Source organism: Mastomys coucha, unplaced genomic scaffold (genome assembly GCF_008632895.1).
Source record: "Mastomys coucha isolate ucsf_1 unplaced genomic scaffold, UCSF_Mcou_1 pScaffold12, whole genome shotgun sequence".
In the NCBI taxonomy this organism is placed as follows: domain Eukaryota; kingdom Metazoa; phylum Chordata; class Mammalia; order Rodentia; family Muridae; genus Mastomys; species Mastomys coucha.
The window spans coordinates 9,913,206-9,934,391 of NW_022196894.1; the positions used below are offsets into that span (position 1 = coordinate 9,913,206).

The 21,186-nt window shown below is 42.7% G+C and overlaps 1 protein-coding gene across 4 annotated transcripts in view; it reads left to right on the forward strand.

Moving 5' to 3' along the window:
• The window catches only part of Mrtfb (myocardin related transcription factor B), a 174,173-nt gene that overhangs the window by 16,886 nt on the left and 136,101 nt on the right, over positions 1–21,186 (forward strand). For 3 of the 4 annotated variants that reach the window (XM_031363061.1, XM_031363068.1, XM_031363054.1), the window contains exon 2: positions 70–130. The exons of the other annotated variant lie outside the window; for it this stretch is intronic. The gene's annotated coding sequence lies outside the window, so the exon portion shown is untranslated. The remainder of the gene's footprint in view (positions 1–69; positions 131–21,186) is intronic. 4 annotated transcript variants of the gene reach the window in all.

A 21,186-nucleotide genomic window follows, 5' to 3' on the forward strand; every position in this document is an offset into this window, starting at 1 on the left:
GCTCTGTAATCCCCTGCTGGTATGTGGAAGATGATCAAAGAATAGTAATTTCTACTTTCTTTTTTTCAGGTTCATAATAAAGGTGCTAAGAAAGAGAATGTAAGATAGGAAAATAAATATTTTTACTGAGGTAAGTCTTTATATGATTTTTAAAGTTTCCTTTGAAAACATTTTAACCTCCTTTTCTCTGGCGTAATGAGTGGTTGACTTAGGAGTGTTTGGGGCTATGGAGGCTAAGGGCTTGTGAGTTGTGCAAGGGCCTGCATTTTAAATTTGTGCCATCTCGAGGAGAGAGAGAAACAAAGACACACACATGGAGAGAGTGCATACATGGATGTCAGAGGACATTGATGTCAGAGTGCATACATTGATGTCGGAGGACATTGATGTCAGAGTGCATACATTGATGTCAGAGTGCATACATTGATGTCAGAGGACATTGATGTCAGAGTGCATACATGGATGTCAGAGGACATTGATGTCAGAGTGCATACATGGATGTCAGAGGACATTGATGTCAGAGTGCATACATTGATGTTGGGATGCCTGAGGGTCTCCCTGAGTGTTCACCTGCCCCTACCAAGTCAACAGCGTTTGATCTCTTCAACCTGGTTCTGTCCTACAAGAGGCTGGAGATCTACCTGGAACCCCTGAAGGATGCAGGTGACGGTGTTCGATACTTACTAAGGTACTGATTTTGGGAGTTGATTCTTTCCTTCCATCATGAGATTTAGATTGAACTTGGGTCTTTAGGATTTTGGGGTAAGTTCTTACCCAGCTGAGCCATCTTGCAAACTCTAACAACTCTTTAAAATACATACTTCACAGTTCAGCCAACGTGGACTTGATAGCAGCAGTCGATTCTGAATGAAGGAGGCTTTCCTATGCGGCCTTTGACACCCACTGGTGTCTTACCGGGAATAATAGAATAATCCTCTCATTTTTCCTTTCAATTGTGTAGTTCTTGGTTCTGGATCTTCTTCTGTTTTACTGGTGAGAGTGCTAGTTCTGAGTTGCCTGTAGGGAGTGAGGAGTAAGTGGACGTCATGCAAACTCAGTAGCATTGGTGAGGCATTGCAAGTTGACCACAGAGCTCACTTACACAGTGGGTGTGCAGACACAGTGTCTCTTCCCATTGCAGGCAGAGTTAGTTAAACTGGCAGACTCAGTGGTTGCTGGATAGAAAGTTGGGCAGATGTGGGAAGCTGAGCCTGAGCATTCAGGGTTGTTGATTTTCCAGATGAAACCACTTTGTAGTGAGGGAGAGAAGACTGAACTGTGTGGGGGAAAGAGGCCAACTGCTGCTGCTGTGTGGTAACAATAGCTGGTCCCCGGAGTCAGTCTGATTCATTGTCTTGTGGCTTAAGGTAGAGCTTTAGATGGGGGAGGGGAGAGCAGTAGCTTAGCCATAAGTTATTTTCTAGGTTCCACATCCCTCAGCTCTGTATCCCATACTCCTTTCCTGAAAACTTTTACTTCCTTGCCAGCCTTGGGAGCTGTGCCTTGTGTGGCATGATGGAAATTCATCTGGAGCTAGGCAGTAGCAGCAGAGCCTAACTGCTGACTGGACGAACATCTCACCTGAGAATACAGTGCAAACTGGCCTTTCATCTTTAGCATAGATAGGCACAACTTCACATACATGCTCTTTCCACTCTTTCTGTGTCTTCAGAGAGGGGCGCGGGGAAGGCTTAGTGTGTATGTTAAACCCAGTAAGTTTCATCTTGATTGCATTTCAATCGATTCTAATGTGACAGAATTTTTTTTTTTTTTGAGTCTGAGCTTGTTCTAACAGCCTTCAGTCAAATGAGAATTGCTGTCAGAGGGAAAGGATACCCTCCTACACCTCTCCCTGAGTGCTTGAAGCCGTCCCACTTCCTTTTTCTTTTACCTTAAAAACTGACTGCTGACACTTGGGAATTATAATCAGATTGCATCAGTCTTATGGAAAGGTTACCAATTACTGTTCTGCACAATATGCATTTCAAATGTCTTAGTTCAGTGCTTTAAATGCCTGTTAGGTGAATGAAGGCTTTGTGTCACGACCTGATTTAATACATTTGAGAGACTTTATTGATGGCTTTTTGTCTTCAGTTCCATGGCAGGGCCTGGATAGAGGAGGGAGATCATTTAGTATACAGTCCTCATGGGGTCTTTTAGTGGTTGTTCCATGGAAACGGATCCAGGAAGAAGCTTGGCTGGTGTCAGTGACTGGAACTGAGGATAATCCCCGCATGGGGTATAACGTGGAGTTATGAGTAGGAACATGTTCTATGGTAGGCCATTCTTGAGCGCTGTGCCCTGGTTTTTATGACCTCATTTTGTTCATTCAGCACTGATAGAAGGGCACAGTGAAATTGATATTTGTCCTTGGGCATGTACTAGTAGGTTTTAAAAAGCATGGTTCGAATCCTCTCTGTGGCTCCAGATCTGTATGTCTGTATGGCCACAGAAGATGGAGGGGTTGTACTAGGGATGGTTACATGTTTCTGGTGTTGGAGAGTCTTGAACAGAACGAGTCAAGCGATGCCAAGCTCCCTGCGCTGTTTTCTCTTGATTTCCTGCTTTCTCAACCATTGCCTGAAGAAGTCTCTCAGTCCGCCAAGGGGTCTGGCTTAATTCAGTACAACATAGACTTGCTTAATTTAGCAGTGCTTTGAGGTGAAGGCTCCCAATGGCCTTCTGCAAGGTGTTGCTGTAGTCAGAGGAGAGAATGCTATTTGCCTCACTCTACCAGTCAGAGTTTCTCCTCAGGAGGCCGAAGGTTGTAGATTTGTGGAAGTCGTTGTGATCAGCAGGAAGTGAGCTGCATGCTCGAGAGCACTTTTCCTTGTACAGTTTTGAGTTGGTTCCATCCTGTACCTGCTGGCTAACTGCAGATTGTATATATGCCCCTTTGATTTTGGCTCTGTTTACCTTGGGTTTGATTTAATGGTTACTATAGGGATTTATTGGTAGGAAAAGAAATCATATCCTCATTTGAGCAGATTGTGTGTTCTGAACATAGGTTATCCTGTTGCAGGCTGATTCAAGCAGGCCCCTGGGCAGAGGCACTGTTAACTCACATAATGCAAGGTTCATAAAAGTGGTCTTTTTAATATATTTGTAAAGTTCTGTACCAGTCACTACTAAGTCCAGAATACTGTGAGCACTCCATGAAGAAATGTCCCTCCCCGTCCCCATTGTCCTGTTCCTGGCAGCACTAATCTTTGTTTCCATGAATTTTGCTCTTCTGAATATATCATATAAATATAGTCATTCAGTATATGACCCTTTTTGTTAGGGTTTCTGTTGTTGTGATAAAACACCATGACCATAAACAACTTGAAGGAAAGGGTTTATCTCAACTTATAATTCTCTGGTCACACACCATTATTCAGGAAAGTCAGGACAGGAACTCAAGCATGGCAGGAACCTGGAAGCAGGTGCTAATGCAGAGGCCATGGAGGGTGCTGCTTACTGGCTTGCTTCTCATGACTTACTCAGCCTCTCTTTTTAGAGAATCCAGGACCACTTGCCCAACAGGTAGCACTGCCCACAGCAAGCTGAGCCCTCCTACATCAATCATTAATCAAGAAAATGCACCATAGGCTTGCTACAGGCCAATCTGGAGGGGGTATTTTCTCAAATGAAGTTCCTCCCTTTAAAATGACTCTGGCTTTTGTCAAGTTGACATAAAACTATCCAGTACAGCATGTTATCGAGATCCATTTACATTGTGGTAAGTATCAAAGCCTCATTTTTACTACAGTGTAATTTTCTGTTGTATGAATATGCATTATTTTATCATTGGGTGGACATTTAGTAATTTCTACTTCTTTGCTGTTAAAAATAATGCTTTGGTGAACTTCTATTTTATTTTGTTTTGGTAGTGGCTTTTTATTTGTGTATTTGGGTGGGGAGTGGAGGTACACATAATGGGTTCAGATGCTAGAGCTGGTGGGAACAAAAACTTCTCATTATCTCTAGTGACTGTCTCTTTTGGTCCTTGTAGCAGCATGTGCTGTGCACAGGGCATCTGCTGTAGCAGCCTTGCTTAAGCTGTGTGCATAGGGCATCCCACTGACACTTTCCTCTTTGACCAGTTGTAACTTTCTGTGTTAAACACCACCCACTGCACAAAGAAACTTCTTTGATGAGTCGCGAGAGCTATACTAGTTTATGAGGAAAGAAACCTGAATTTAGAGAGAAGTTTGATGCCATGTCCATTTAGTAGAATAGCAGTAGTAGGGTCAATGAAATGCCCAGCCACAAATGGAACCTCTGTTTCATTCCCCTATCCACAAGGGCAGCAAACATCACAGGAGAGTGGGAAGAAAAGTTGTAAGAGCTGGAGGCTAGGAAGGACCAGAGCAATATTGTCTTCTGGGCATGGCAGGGACCCTATACTCAAGTGCTCACAGCCCCTGGACCTACCTGCTACACAGGATTGAGCCAGTCAACATCCTAACTGAGGAGCTGTGGATAGTTGGTAGCTTCTGGGGAAGAGAGAGTCTGGTGTTTTAAGAATATGTCTCCTGGTAGTTGAACCAGTTGTGACTCAACACCAGGAGTATATGGGCAGCACAAATTGGACTCTGGCTTATAAAACTAGAAAAAAGAGGACATGAAGTTGGAGGGAATAGGGAGTTGAGGCTGGATCTGGCTTGAGTTAAGCAGAAGAGTTGAGTGAATATTTTCAAAACATGGTATATAAAATTGCCAAAGAATAAATAAAAATATTATACTAAAGTAGCTTTTTAGTGTAGTCATAGTAAAATGTAGATTTAGATGTAATGGCTTTGATGCCCAGGAATAAGCCCAAGCCTCTTGGCTTGAGTGTCCTCACGTTTGCAGGAAAGAAAGCTTCCTCTTAGGAATTGGTTTCGTATGTTTGGTGGGAGGTCTGAGCTCAAGCTCAGCTCTAGTATATTCAGGGCATACCACTGTCTTCAGCTGTTTGATTGGAAAAGAATATTGATTGTGGGGAGTTGGCTGTGTTCTGGTGTACAATTCACATTTTGTCCTTAGCAGTAGGAATGGGCATTGAGGTATCTAGCAGAGAAAAAGGTTATTGTTCTTTAGTAGTTATTGTTCTTTAGGACCTGGGTGTGAAGATAACCATTGGGCTCTTGTGCTGCTGTATCTGAGAGCTGGTGAGACCTGAGCTGGATGCTAGTGGTACAGTATGAAGGCAGAGGCTGGGAAAGATAGGGAGGATCTAGTCATGGTGCCTGGCTGCCATCTAACAGGAAGTTCAGTCATTATTTGGAGGATCCCTGGAGAAGGGCATACAAACAACACAGTGCTATAGAACCAGGAGGACTGCAGGTATCCTGGGGAAAAAAACAGTGGGCCTGCTCACTGGGCAGGGCTGTCTTAACTAAAGCCAGAGACGGAATGAGCCTTTCCTTCCAGCTGGCATTTTTGGGATCACAGCAGCACTCCAGTCTTGTGCCCTGTATGCTGGAGTCCTCTGCCAGCCTCACAGAGTTCTCAGCAGAAGGGGAAGGTGTCCAACAGGTTCATCTGGTGCACATCACTCTGGAAATGTGAGCTGGCTCAGGAGCTGACATGAAGGGACAGGTCAAGGAGACCTCACAAGTTTGTGACTTTGGAAGCCATTTCTTGCCCAAGAGTGAGGAGGTTCAGGGATGGACAGATCAGAACATAGGATGTCAGCTGAACAGTGAGACAGTAGTCTGGGTGAGACACGGCTGGGGTATAAAATTTTAATTGTTTGATTGACTTTAACTTCTTTCACTGCTAGAAGCTGGAGATGCTTTCTTTGCTGTGCCTCCCTAAAGGCTGTATCATCCTGCACTTGCCACGTGCTAGGTATTTAGAGCAGTTCTTTGGGTGGATCCTCTCTTGGATGGGTGTAGCACACAGAGATTTGGGAGTTTTTGCATCAGGCCAGGTGGTTGAAAAGCCTTGGATCTTATTGGCTAAAGGTCATTTCTGGTTCAGATACTCTGTAGTTTGTGATTTCCCTGTCCAGGTAATATCATTGTGCCTAATTTTGTTCTTTCTTCATCTCTTTTTCTCCTTTTGTTTTACCTGACTTTTCCCCCCCTTTTTTTAGTCACGTATTTTCTTTATTTATATTTCAAATGTTATTCCCTTTCCTGGTTTCCCCTCTGAAAACCCCCTATCCTATCTCCCTCTCCCCCTGCTCACCAACCTACCCACTCCAGCTTCCCGGTACTGGCATTCCCCTACACTGGGGCATTGAGCCTTCTCAGGACCAAGGGCCTCTCCTTTCATTGATGTCCAACAAGGCCATCCTCTGCTACATATGCAGCTGGAGCCATGGTTTTCTCCATGTGTACTCTTTGGTTGGTGGTTTAGTCCCAGGGAGCTATGGGAGTACTGGTTGGTTCTGTTCCTCCTATGGGGCTGCAAGCTCCTTCAGTTCGTTTGATCCTTTCTCTAGCTCCCCTATTGGGAACCTTGTGTTCAAGTCCAATGGTTGTCTGAGAGCATGCATCTCTGAATTTGTCAGGAACTGGCAGAGCCTCTCAGGAGACAGCTATATCAGGCTCCTGTCAGCAAGTACTTGTTGGCATTCACAATAGTATCTGGGTTTGGTGACTGTATATGGGATGGATCCCCAGGTGGGGCAGTCTCTGAATGGTCTTTCCTTCAGTCTCTGCTCCATACTTTGTGTCTGTATCTCCTCCCATGGGTATTTTGTTCCCCCTTCTAAGAAGGACCGAAGTATCCATATTTTGGTCTTCCTTCTTCTTGAGCTTCATTTGGTCTGTGAATAATTGTATCTTGGGTATTCTGAGCTTTTGGGCTAATATCCACTTATCAGTGAGTGTTTACCATGTGTGTTCTTTTGTGATTGGGTTACTACCTCACTCAGGATGATATTTTCTAGTTGCATCCATTTGCCTAAGAATTTCATGAAGTCATTGTTTTTAATAGCTGAGTAGTACTCCATTGTGTAAATGTACCACATTTTCTGTATCCATTCCTCTGTTGAGGGACATCTGGGTTGTTTCCAGCATCTGGCTATTATAAATAAGGCTGCTATGAACATAGTAGAACATGTGTCCTTATTACATGTTGGAGCATCTTATGGGTATATGCCCAGGAGTGGTATAGCTGGGTCCTCAGGTAGTACTATGTCCAATTTTCTGAGGAACTGCCAAACTGATTTCCAGAGTGGTCGTACCAGCTTGCAATCCCACTAGCAGTGGAGGAGTATTCTTCTTTCTCCACATCCTTACCAGCATCTGCTGTCCCCTGAGTTTTTGACCTTAGCCATTCTGACAGGTGTGAGGTGGAATCTCAGGGTTGTTTTGATTTGCATTTCCCTGATGACTGAGGATGTTGAACATTTCTTTAGGTGCTTCTCAGCCATTCTATATTCCTTAGTTGAAAATTCTTTGTTTAGCTCTGTACCCCATTTTTTGATAGGGTTATTTGGTTCTCTGGAGTCTTACTTCTTGAGTTCTTTGTATATATTGGATATTAGCCCTCTATCAGATGTAGGGTTGGTAAAGATCTTTTCCCAATCTGTTGGTTGCCATTTTGTCCTATTGACAGTGTCCTTTGCCTTACAGAAGCTTTGTAATTTTATTAGGTCCCATTTGTCAGTTCTTGATCTTAGAGCATAAGGAAATTTTCCCCTGTGCCTATGTGCTCGAGGCTCTTCCCCACTTTCTTTTCTATTAGTTTCAGTGTATCTGGTTTTATGTGGAGGTCCTTGATGCACTTGAACTTGAGTCGATTTGCATTCTTCTGCATGCTAACTGCCAGTTGAACCAGCACCATTTGTTGAAAATGCTGTCTTTTTTTTCCACTGGATGGTTTTGGCTCCTTTGTCAAAGATCAAGTGGCCATAGGTGTGTGGGTTCATCTCTGCATCTTCAATTCTATTCCATTGATCTACCTGCCTGTCTCTGTACCAATACCATGCAGTTTTTATCACTATTGCTCTGTAGTACACAGCTTGAGGTCAGGGATGCTGATTTCCCCCAGAAGTCTTTATTGTTGAGAATAGTTTTTGCTATCCTGGGTTTTTTATTATTCCAAATGAATTTGAGAATTGTTCTTTCTAACTCTATGAAGAATTGAGTTGGAATTTTGATGGGGATTGCATTGAATCTGTAGATTGCTGTCAGCAAGATGGCCATTTTTACTATATTAATCCTGCCAATCCATGAGCATGGGAGATCTTTCCATCTTCTGAGGTCTTCTTCAATTTCTTTCTTTAGAGACTTGAAGTTCTTATCATACAGATTTTTCACTTGCTTTGTTAGAGTCACACCAAGGTATTTTATATTTTATTTATGACTATTGTAAAGGGTGTCATATCCCTAATTTCTTTCTCAGCCTGTTTATCCTTTGAGTATATGAAGGCTACTGATTTGTTTGAGTTAATTTTATATCCAGCCACTCTGCTGAAGTTGTTTATCAGGTTTAGGAGCTCTCTGGTGGAGTTTTTGGGGTTACTTAAGTATACTATCATATCATCTGCAGATAGTGATAGTTTAACTTCTTCCTTTCCAATTCGTATCCCTTTGATCTCCTTTTGTTGTCTAATTGCTCTGGCTAGAACTTCAAGTTCTACATTGAATAGATAGGGAGAGAGAGGGCAGTCTTGACTAGTCCCTGATTTCAGTGAGATTGCTTCAAGTTTCTCTCCATTTAGTTTGATGTTGGCTACTGGTTTGTTATATATTGCTTTTACTATGTTTAAGTATGGATCTTGAATTTCTGATCTTTCTAAGACTTTTAACATGAGGGATGTGGAATTTTGTTAAATGCTTTTCAGCATCTAATGAAATGATCATGTACTTTTTTCTTTGAGTTTGTTTATGTAGTGGATTATGTACGTTAATGGATTTCAGTATATTGAACCATCCCTACGTCCCTGGGATGAAGTCTGCTTGATTGTGGTTAATGATCATTTTGATGTGTTCTTGGATTCAGTTTGTGAGAATTTTACTGAGTATTTTTTTAAAGATTTATTAATTATTATATAATAAATACTCTGTAGCTGTCTTCAGATGCACCAGAAGAGGGTATCAGATCTCATTATGGGTGGTTTTGAGCCACCATGTGGTTGCTGGGATTTGAACTCAACGACCTTCAGAAGAACAGTCGGTACTCTTACCTGCTGAGCCATCGCTCCAGCCCCTTTATTGAGTATTTTTACATCGATATTCATAGGGAAATTGGTCTGAAGTTCTCTTCCTTCGCTGAGTCTTTGTGTGTTTTACTTTACTTGTATCTGTTATATTTGTGTAGGTGATATTAAGAGGTTTGCCAACAAGTGCTGGCTGACAGGAGGCTGATAGCTGTCTCCTGAGAGGCTCTGACAGTGCCCGACTAATACAGAAGTAGAGGCTCACAGCCAACCATTGGACTGAGCACAGGGTTCCCAGTGGAGGAGCTAGAGAAAGGACCCAAGGAGCTGAAGGGTTTGCAACTCCTTAGGACGAACAACATTATGAACTAACTAGTACCCTCAGAGCTCCCAGGGACTAAACCACCAACCAAAGAGTACACATGGTGGGACTCATGGCTCCAGCTGCATATGTAGCAGAGGATGGCCTAGTTGGTCATCAATGGGAGGAGAATCCTTTGGTCCTGTGAAGGTTCTATGTCCCAGTGTCAGGGAATGCCAGAGCCAAGAAGCAGGAGAGGGTGGGTGGTGAGCAGGGGGAGGGAACAGGGGTTTGTTTGTTTTGTTTTGTTTTTCAGAGGGGAAACTGGGAAAGAAGATATTATTTGAAATGTAAATAAAGAAAATATCTAATAAAAAAAAAGGAGGTCTTGTATGTGTGTGTACATGTGCATGCATTCCTGTGCACTGGCATTTGAGGGAGGTCAGGGGACAGCTTTGTGGAGTCTGTTCTCTCCACCTTTACAAGAGTTCTGGAGACTCAAAGATGCAGGCCATTTGTATTAGGGTTTATCAGAGGAACAGAAGCAATGGGGTGAATACTTACTATGTTAATTGCTATTAAGCCAGCTTCTGTTAACATAGTAGCACTTGTCCCAAAGCTGAGAGAGAGACTGAGAACCTGGCGGTTTCTTGATCCTCTAGGTGGGGCACCTTAGCAGTTGGAGGCATCCCTTAATAGCTGTCGCTCACTACAGAGGCTGACCACCAGCTGGTCAATTCATAAGGCTAGGGGCTTCACCAAACCCAGTTGTTGCCCGAATGGAAGATTCCTGCTTGCCCCTGGGCCTCAGCCCACAGTGGGAGTCTGGGAACTCTGGCTCTGATATCGGTGAAGGAAGCAGCAATAGCAACAACAAAGCAGACCACTCAGTGCCAGAGGAAGCCGCAGGGAAGGCTAGTGATGTACCCTGCTGTAATCTTTTCATTGGGGTTGCTACTAGAGTGTGCCGACCACAGTTGGAGTGGGTCTCCCACCCCACGGCCATCAAGGTAGTCAGCACAGTTCTTCAGGTGAGGCTGCCTACACAGCTGATTCTGATTTGTAGCAAGTTGATATTAAAACTAACTACAATCTCACACAGTTTTGCCAGCTCTGTTTTTTTTTTTTTTTTTTTAAGGACTGAGCATAAAATATGAAAGGGTGGCAAATCCAAATGATCTACTCTTAATAAGATGCAGTCAGAAAGATGTGAGCGAGAAACTATTGCAGTGTCCTTTGTTTACGAGCATGTAGAACTTACGCTGAGTGACTGCAAGAGTACAGGGATATGGAATAATACAGTTCCTGCACTTGGGAGGTAGAGGAAGGGGAAGTCAGGACTTCAGCACCTGAGTTTGAGAAAAGACTTAGAAGAAAGTTAGGCTATATGCTAGCTAATCTTACGTCAACTCGACATACAAACTAGAGTTATCTGAGGGAACCTTAATTAAGAGAATGCCTCCATAAAATTGGACTGTAGGCAAGGCTGTAAGGCATTTTCTTAATTAGCAACTGTTGGTGGAGTGCCCAGCCCATTGTGGTTGGTGCCATCCCTAGGATGGTGGTCCTGGGTTCTAAAAGAAAGCAGGTTGAGCAAGCTATGAGGAGCAAGCCAGTAAGCAGCACCGTCTGTAAGCTGTACCTCTGCATCAGCTCTGCCCCCAGGTTCCTGCCCTGTTTGAGTTCCTGTCCTGATTTCCTTCGATCATGAATAGCAACATAGAAGTATAAGCCAAATAAAACACTTTACTCCCCAAGTTGCTTTTTGGTTATGGTGGTTCCATTGTAGCAATAGAAATCTAACTAAAACAGACTACAGCACTCATAAGTGGGAGGTGATGGGAGGGAGGGGAGGAGGGTATGCACATCTATGTAAATACACATTTCTCAAACACATCACCTGTAGCTGCTAGAGTTTCATCCAAACAGGTCATGTCCATGCTGCCTGGACTTTTCTCATGGACATAGGGACTATGGTGCTGTTCAGGTCCTTGCTCCTGCATAGTAAGGTCTGAATGTCCATTTTTGTCTTCATCTCAGAGACAGCAGAAGTCCTTAAAGGATGGGAACTGCTAGTTCCTTTTCTGGGTGCAGTTGCTTGAGACCCAGATCTCTGCACAAAGCAATGAGTGTTCTTTTTGAACACCATTGAGCCACTTTTCCAGCTCCATGGGAATCTCAGTCTGTAGCAGGTAAAACAGGGGCTTCATTCCAAGACCTCAGACCTTTCACTGGGCTGCAGAGCACCACCGAGAAATCACTGTGCTGTGCTGCATGGACAATGAAGAATGACTGAGAAATATTTAAATGCATCCTATTATAGCTTTCCACAAATTATGTCCTTATAAGCACTGATAAATCAGAATTGTCATAATTTAAAGCCAATTTAAGCATGATGAAGAGGAACAGTACTGCTAATAAAGCCATTCCATAGATGTAAAATAGTATCTTGTGGGTGGAGGCCAGTAGATGCTATCTGGTGTCTTCCTGTGCTGCTTCCCATCTTACGTTTTCAGACAGGGTCTTTCACTGAACCTAGGACTGCTGATGTGGCTAGGTTGGCTAGCCGTAGAGTGTTAAGAAGTTTAAAAGCTGCTATGTCCAGGTTTTAGAAAAATATTTTATGCATATCTGTGTGTGACTGATGACATGTTTGTGCACCATCTGAGTGTAGGAATCTGTGGAGACCAGAGACAGTGTCAGATCCCCTACAACCGGAGTTGTAGTTGCTTGTGACCCATATCTCTGCAAAAAGCAGTTAGTGTTCTTTACCATTGATCCACCTTTCTCACTCCATGTTCAGCTGAGTTTTTGTAGGAGTTGGGGTGTGCAGAGAGGTGGTGGAGGTGCTGGGCATCAAAGTAAGTGCCTCATGCTTTTGTCGCAAACACTGTGTCCATTGAGCCATCTTATCAGAAAGCCCTGGCTTCATTGCATAGAGTATAGGTTGTGTACTTTTAGATCTTTTGAGCATGGAGTGAGGTATGATAGAGTGAGGCATGCAGCCAGCCTGTTGTCATAGTACCTGTCTTCTAAGGTTAAGGGAGATTACAGAGTACTGACCCCCACTGAGAACAATTAAACTGTAGGTGTACATGGTGAGGTGAGTCCACATTCTCAGCAGGTGTGGTCACACCTAACCTGGGAGACTCCCCGCCACACAGTACAAGGTGTCCTCTGAGCTGTTAGTAATGAGAGGTAGCTCCGTGCTTGTGACATGGTTACCATCATTATAACGTTCCCTAGCATAGTGAGGATGATGGGACTATGTGTACGAGGGGCCAATGGTCAGCAGCAGATGTTGGGCCATGCCATGAAGCAGTATTTCCTTTTGAGGTAAAATGTATATTAGGACTGTATTTGACCGTGGAGATGTCATATGGAAGCACAGATCATTCTGGAGCGTAAGTGGCACTCACACAGCAGACTATGACAGAAGTCAGGACAACATAAAAAGTGAAAGTCTAGTAGATCTGTCATATGTATGCTTCTCCTTTTTGGATAATGTTTTGTTTGTTTGTTTGTTTTGTTTTGTTTTACTGTTTTACCTAATACAGAATAGTTTTCATTTTAAAACTGAAACAAACAAACAAACCAAGTGAGTTTCTAGGTCTTGTTGTTTATGTGTCATTTGTTTGATGGGTGCCACAGCTCTTCAGAACAGAGCCTGTGCTCAGCTGTTGTTCCTGAACACTGGCAGGTGAGTAGGAGGATAATGTGGGGCTGGCTTAGGGCATGGTGCATTTAACATGCTGCAGAGAATCTGCTGGGCAAAAGCCACTAAAAGCTTGCGTTTGTAAAGGAGTACATTCTTAGTGGCTCTGTCTTCAGTAAGTGCTTTTAGAGAAAAGCCAGAAACATTATCACTACAAGGAACAGAAAAGAGTCAGTTGGAAGATATGTGTCCTCTGGGCTTTACTGAATATTAAATAAAGCACATATGCCTTCTGCATGATGCAGTTTTCACACTAGGTCCAGAGCATGGGATTCTCTAAAGTCCAAGGTGGCACATATCTGTAGTCCCAGTACTCAGAGGCTAAACGGCTGCCAGTGAGCAGCCTGTCAACTGCTCCTCAGTGTCAGCCTAAGCTACGTTATGAATACCAGCCCAGCCAGGGCAAGAGCCTATCTGAAACCAGAAAATACACAGATATATCGCCTGAAAACAGAAATGAAAAGATATGGTATGGAATATTATCTTTGATATAATCTCTAAGAAATTTACTTAAAAATTTCAGTTATTACTAGTTTACAACCTTTGGGTGTAGTCCTTGTTAACTTTCCAAACCCTTTCCAAGTCCAAGTAGGAAGGACTTGTTTGGAGCCAGCTAGCTCCATTACAAGAGTGGCTGTCTTGGACTGGCTACTATGCATTTTTCCACTGCCTTCCTTCTCTGTGTGCTTAGTACAGTAGCTAAGTCCACCCAATAGAAGATGCAGAACAGCTTTGTAATGTGATCCTGGCCCTGCTGCATGAAGTCCAGCACTTCAACAATGCCAGACACAGAGAGCATGTGTAGTAAATGTTTACCTGAATTAATGAATCGCTTTAGGGCAGATTTTAGCAGTAATGATTTCAATATCTAGTGACAGAGCAATCAGTGTTCATGGCTGAGCTAAACATTCAGGCTTTCCTCAAAGACCACTGCGCAATCCAGGGAGACCAGTTAGTTCACTTTTCTACCCAACAGTCATTTAGTTTTACAGTTGTACTTATGTAGAGTAAAGGTCAAAAGGAAAGATGTGTGGAAGGCAGTAATAGTCCTTTGCCACAGCAGAAGTCTCAGCGTGCTGTTGAAAGAGCTGCAGAATTCAGACAGCTTGCTCTTCTTTCTTTTTCTTTCTTTCCTTCTTTTTCTCTTTCTTTCCTCTCCTTTCTCTCATCTTTCCTCTCCTCTCCTCTCCTCTCCTCTCCTCTCCTCTCCTCTCCTCTCCTCTCCTCTCCTTTCCTTTCCTTTTCTTTTTTTAATCCTATGATGGAGTTAGTGTGTAGCTTTGGCTGGCCTGAACTTGCTATATAGACCAGGCTGGCTTTGTGCTGGGATTAACGGTGTGTACCTCTTTATTTTTAATGGCAGTTGGTATGTGACACAGCCTTGTGTGTGCTAGGCAGGCCCTCCCACCAAACTTTAGCCCAGTATTCTAGATATGTTCTGTTTTACAGAGTTGTGATAAAACGCTAACCAAAATCAACTTGGGAAAGGAAAGTTGTTTTGTTGTTGTTGTTGCTTGTTTGTTTGTTTGTTTTAGCTTGTACTGTACAGCCCCCTTCTTGAGGGAAGCGAGGGCAGGGGCTAAAGGAGGAACAGAAGAGGGACACTGCGTACAGGCTTGCTTTCCAAGGTATGCATACCTTGCTTTCTTACACAACTCAGGACACCTGCCCAGGAGTGCTGTCCACAATGGGCAGGATCTACTATTTCAATCACAGTCAGGAAAATGCTCCACAGATTGCCCAGAGTCCAGCCAGTTGAAGTTGACAAAACTACTGAGCACACCAACTCATAATCTTTTTAAATTTACTTTATATTTTTTAAAAGTAGTGATGGGGTTTGAACCCAGGGCTTTGCATTGTGCTGAGCTTCACCACTGAGCCTCTGACAGTCATCTTGAAGTGTAATTGACCATTTCAAATGTGCAGTTTAATCAGTTCCAGTACACTCATGTGCTGGAGGCACCATCAATAGGTAAGGAGAATGAACGTATCTGTCCTCCCCCAAGGCTTTTGGTACCACTCTGTAGTCTACCCTCGTGATCCTTTGCCCATTTCTAGGCAACTGGTGATGTCACTTCTATAACTTTAGATTTACTTAACAGAATCCTGTTGGCTGCTTTCATGAGATGCTTTGATGGTTCAGGTGTGTTGGTGCTTTTCCCCTTCAGTGCCATTGTGCTTTGTGGGTATGCCAGCTTTGTGTGCCTACTAGCTGCTCACTACTGTTAAGATGTGTAACCCTCCTGGTTTGAGACCTGCCTCTGATAGCCACACCTCTCTGCCCATCTCCTGCTATTCGACATGCCTCCAACCAGGTTCTAGTTACATTCGAAAGCTCCACCCCCACAGAGTAACAAGGAAGTCGCTGATTGGACTATCACACGGACGTATTTTGGGGGGAGTGGTTTATGCCGTAGGTATTTTACCTGTTGGGGGAACAAAGGGGATTCATTAAATTCAAGATGGCTGAACAGTAAAGTCTGCTGTCTAATTTTTACTCTTCCACGTGGGTAGGTATTTCTGTGGCCACTCTCCTGTCTCTTTCTATCTATTTTTAACTCCTATTACCGGAAGAACCCTTTCTTTAATTAACGTTGGCGCAGGCGGCCAACGAAGATGTATCTTGTTTGGCTCTTATGAACACTTGACCATCTGAACACTTGCATACAGTGAGCACATGCTCTTTTCTTAACATGCCTGGGAGGGAAGTGGTGGGCCCTTTGTCTGTGGCTGTTTGCTTTTGCATTCTGAACACCAAGTGTGTAAGAACAAAGCTGCTGCAGGCCACTGTCAGTCAGCACCTTCCTTTTAGTCATTCTTATACAATGATCCTGCATTGTGGTCTTAGTTTGTATTTTTCTAGTGACTAAAGGTTGAACATATTTTCTTGTGCTTGTCATTCTTTGATAAAGTGTCATATAATTTTACATGTTTACTTATTGGATAGTTATCTTAGTTTTGAGAATTGTAGAAACAGATTTTTAATCAGATTCTTGATTTGAAATATTTTGTCCCAGTCTAACTTGTCTTTGTTTCTTTGTTTGTTTTGTTTTGTTTTGTTTTGTTTTCGAGATAGGGTTTCTCTGTTTAGCCCTGGCTGTCCTGGAACTCACTCTGTAGACCAGGCTGGCCTCGAACTCAGAAATCCGCCTGCCTCTGCCTCCCAAGTGCTGGGATTAAAAGCATGCGCCACCACCACCTGGCTTTTTTTTTTTTTTCTGACTTGTCTTTACATTCTCTTATCAATATCTCTAAAAGAATAGATGTTCTGATTTCAGTGAAGTAAAGTTTATCAATTTGTTCCTTTAAGCCTTGTAAGGCACCACCCTCCTAAACACACCACCACCATCTTTATGGGGTCAGCTTTGCCTGTTTAATGGACCAAGTCAACACAGGACCTGTGGACTTCAGACATTCCCTCCAAGGATTAGGAATTGAGAGGGTCAATAGACCCTCCTCATTGGCCACTTCCCCAGCCAACTGGATGTAACTCTGTTCTGCTTGCATATGGCCTCTGAATACTAGGGAGGGTCTAGAGTATGTAGGCTGGGGAAAACATACTTCTTCTGTGTGGCTATGGGGAAAACATCATCCAGTCTGCCTTGGAGTCACTTGTCCCTGTCTCTAAACCCTACCCATACTCTGTAAGTAAGCCTGGTAATCTAATTGGTTCCCAGACTGAACTTTGGTGGAATTGTACTTTGGTTTGTCATTGGACCATTAGGAGGAGGAGGTAGATGTTGTTATAGCTTCCCAAGGGAAGGAATTCTTAAGGCACTACCCCCTCACTCCCACTCCACACTCCCAACCACCTCCCATCTCCCTGTTATAAAACAAAGAGAGCATAAGTCTTTTCTTAACTTGACTGCTATACTGAATTGAGCAGAACCATTGGTATGATGTTGGATAGAACTGAGAATGTAGACATCCATGCTTTTTCCTCCATCTAAGAGCAATATCCTGCATAGGTGTGGTGCGAACAGTAGGATTCTGTGGATCCCTTTATCAAGTTAAGTCCTCTTCCATTCTTACTGTGCATTGCTTTTAGCTAGTGTTAGATTACATGGTACATCTCTGCATCTGCTGAGATAATCATATGGTTGGATTTTGTTTGTTGTTTTTCTTTGTTTGCATTTCTGAGCTTGTTAGTGTTGTGAATTATATCACTTTCCAAATGTAGCCATTCTTACTTAGTATCAGCCCTATTTGGCCATGATATATTACCTTTTTAATATGCTGTTTGGTTTACTTTGTTAAAATTCTGTTTAGGAGGGGTTGTTTTGTTTTTAATTTTATTTATTTTACATCCCGTCTGAAATTTCTTCTCCTTCCTCTCTTCCTAGGCCCTTCCTTCCAACTCCCTCCAACCCCAACCCCCATCCACACCTCTGTTTCTCTTCAGAAAGGGCAGGCCTCCATGAATATCAACCAGCCATGACATCTCATGTTTCAGTAAGACTAGGCACTTCCTCTAAAGTGGAAACTTCTGGTTTCTTTGGGAAGTCAGTTAAATGATGTTTTGCTGGGGCACACAAATGAGAGGATGTTTTGCTAAAGCAGACATTTGGAAAGACTCTTGATGAAGGAATATAAATATGACCCCACAGACATTTGGGGATGGAACATTGGTTTGTTTTGCTCCACCTTGCTATCTTTGCTAATAACATGCATGTATTGGTTCACCTTGCATTGAATTGTTGAGCTCCACTTTTGGTGATGCCAGAGAGAAACTCACCAAAGAACTTCTTGTGAGGTTCCTGAGGCTTCCCTGGTCTCACCTTGGGCCAGTTGGTGAGCCTTGAGGTTTCTTCAGGATTGAACTACAGCTGCTGGTTCATGTATGGTGTCTGCCTGCTGAGAAGACTGGACTGGAGCTGCTGATTGTATTTGGGATTTGCTGTGGGACTGGAGTGCTGGCAAAGAACATTGAGCTCGTCCCCAAAGAGCTATTGCTGAACAGGTCCACTTCCTCCTTAGCCTAATAACTTTTCTCATCTTACCTCTGGGTAAGTGGTGGGCTAGAGGAGAGGTTGAACCTTTATTAAAGTAGGTTGAGAAAAATTTATGCCTACATTCCTTTTAATTAAGGCTAGATAAGGCAACTGAGTAGGGCAAAGGGTCCCAAAGGCAAGCAGCAGAGTCAGAGACAGCTCCTGGCCCCATGCTTTAGGAGTTCCACAGGAAGACCAAGCTACACAACCATAATATGTGTTCAAAGAGTCAGTCCCATGCAGGCCCCCTGGTTGGCAATTCGGGCTCAGATTAGTTGATTTTTTTTTTTTTGTGTGTGGTGTCCTTGACTTCTGTGTCTCCTATAGTTTTTCCTTCCCTTCTACAGGATTCCCTAGGCTCCTCCTAGTCTTTGACTATGGGTCTCTGTATTTGTTTCCATCAGTTGCTGGATAAAGCCTCTCTGCTGACAAGAGGGCTAGATGCAAATCTGTGAGTATAGCAGAATATCATTAGGAATCATTTCATTGCCGTTTTATTTTTATTTTTTTATTTTTTGCCATTTATTTTTGGTTCTGTCATGAGTCTCTGGCCTATCTAGCCTCTTATCAGCTGGTGCCCCGACTTGAGGGAGTTGGGTTCCCCCACCCAGCCACAGGGGAATGGGTGCTCCTCTTCCCTATTCTTCTCTCCACTGGATACAATCAATACCGCACTGTAGCTGCTGCTAATCTTCCAGGTCCAGGACTCCTTGGGCTTTCTCTGCTGAGTCTTGGACATGCCAGAGCAAAGACCAGGCCTTTGTACTGGGGGAGACTTTGATACAGAGACATGTTATCTGAGGTTACTGCCTCCTAAAAACTGTTGATCCTAAACCATTGGGTGGTGACAGCATTCCCATAGTTTCAGGATCTCTGGAAAAGGCTGGGAATGTGGGTACTGCTGGGTCTAAAATAGGTCCCCAGATGCATCTTGGATATCTGCTGCAAAAATTACCCCAAGTACATACCATGTTTGTCTTTCTGGGTCTGAGTTACCTCGCTCAGGATATTTCCACTTCTCTCTATTTGCCTGCAAATTTTATAATGTCTTTTTTTTTTTTAAATAGCTGAGTAATACTCCACTATGTAAATGTACCACATTTTCTTTATACATTCTTCAGTTGAGAAACATCTAAGTTGTTTCCAGTTTCTAGCTATTATAAATAAAGCTCTTATGAACATAGTTGAGCAAGTGTCCTTGTGGTAGGATGGAGTATCTTTTGGGTATATACCCAGGAGTATTATAGCTGGGTCTTGAGGTCCATGGATTCCCAACTTTCTGAGAAATTGCCATATTGATTTCCAAAGTATCTGTATAAGTTTACGATCCCACCAGCAATGGAGGAGTGTTCCTCTTTCTCCACATCCTCAACAGCATGAGCTCTCACTGGAAATTTTGATCTTAGCCATTCTGACAGGTATAAAAAGGAATTTCAGACTGGTTTTGATTTGCATTTCCCTGATCGCTATGGATATTGAACATTTTTTTAAGTGCTTTTTGGCCATTAGAGATTCCTCTATTGAGAACTCTCCATTTAGATCTGCACCCCCTTTTAAAGATTGGATTATTTGGTTTGTTAGTGTCTAGTTTATTGAGTTCTTTATAAAATATTTTGGATAACAATCCTCTGTCATATGTGAAGTTGGTGAAGATCTTTACCCATTCCATAAGCTGCTATTTTCTCCTTTGCCGTACAAAAGCTTTTCAGTTTCATGAGGTCCCATTTATTAATAGTTAATCTAAGTGCCTGTGCTATTGGTGTTTTATTCATGAAGTTGTCTCCTTTACCAGTGTGTTCAAGGCTATTCCACACTTTCCTTTCTATCAGATTCAATATATCTGATTTTATTTTGAGTTCTTTGATCAATTTGTGCTAGAGTTTTGTGCAGGGTGATAGATATGAATCTTTTTGCATGCTTCTTTGTGCAAACATACAAGGAGGCAAGCACCATTTGTTAAAGATGCTTTCTTTTTTCCAGTGTGTATTTCTGACTTCTTTATTAAAACAAACAAAAACAGGTGTCCACAGGTATGTGGATTTACTTCTTTTTTTTTTTTAATTCGTTTCCATTAATCGACTTGTTTTTATGCCAATATCATGCAGTTTTGTTTGTTTTATTACTCTTCCTTTGTAGTACAGCTGGAAATCAGGGATGGTGATATCTCTAGATGGTCTTTTATTACAGGATCATTTTATTAGTTATCCTGAGCTTTTTGTTTTTCCATATGGAATATTGTTCTTTCAAGGTCCGTAAAGAATTGTTTTGGAATTTTAATGGGGATTGCATTGAATCTGTGACCTGGCCTGCAGGTCCAGTAATTCGGGGGAACGAGGAGGGTCACAACCTGTGAATAAAGAATGGGCGAGAGAGACGACAGGACTCAAGGAAGCATTGCTTGTCAAGAGCCGTTTACTTAGTGGAGCAGAGCATATTTAAAACAAAAATCTTGGAGGGGAGGGGGAGAGGAAGGAGGGAAATGGAAGGTTACAAAATCTTCTGGGGTTGAGCTCCGGGGTGACAGGTGGGGAGGGGGTGGATGACAGGTGGAGAGGGGGTGGATTTCCGTGAATGTTCTTTTCCCAGGGCCAAGCCAGATCCTTGTGATTGTCAGGCAGGATGTTAATCTCCGGGTTCTCAATTAGCTGGGGCAGGATATTTATCTCAGGGCTCTCATGGTTCCCAACAAATCTGTAGATTGCTTTTGATAAGATGGCCTTTTTTACAATGTTAATTCTACCAATCCATGTGCATGGATGATCTTTCCATCTTCTGATATCTTCTTCAATCTCCTTCAAAGGCTTGAAGTTTTTATTATACAGGTCTTTCCCTTGCTTGGTTAGAGTTATAACAAGATATTTTATATTATTTGGGACTATTGTGATGGGTGTTATTTCCCTGATTTCTTTCCCCAACCATTTATTGTTTGTATATGGGAGGCCTACTATTTTTTTTTTAATTGAGGTAATTTTGTATTCAACCACTTCACTGCAGGTATTTATTAGCTGTAGGAGTTCCCTGTAGAATTTTTGTGGTCACTTAGGTATACTATCATATCATTTGCAAGTAGTGTCACTTTGACTTTATTCTTTTCCAT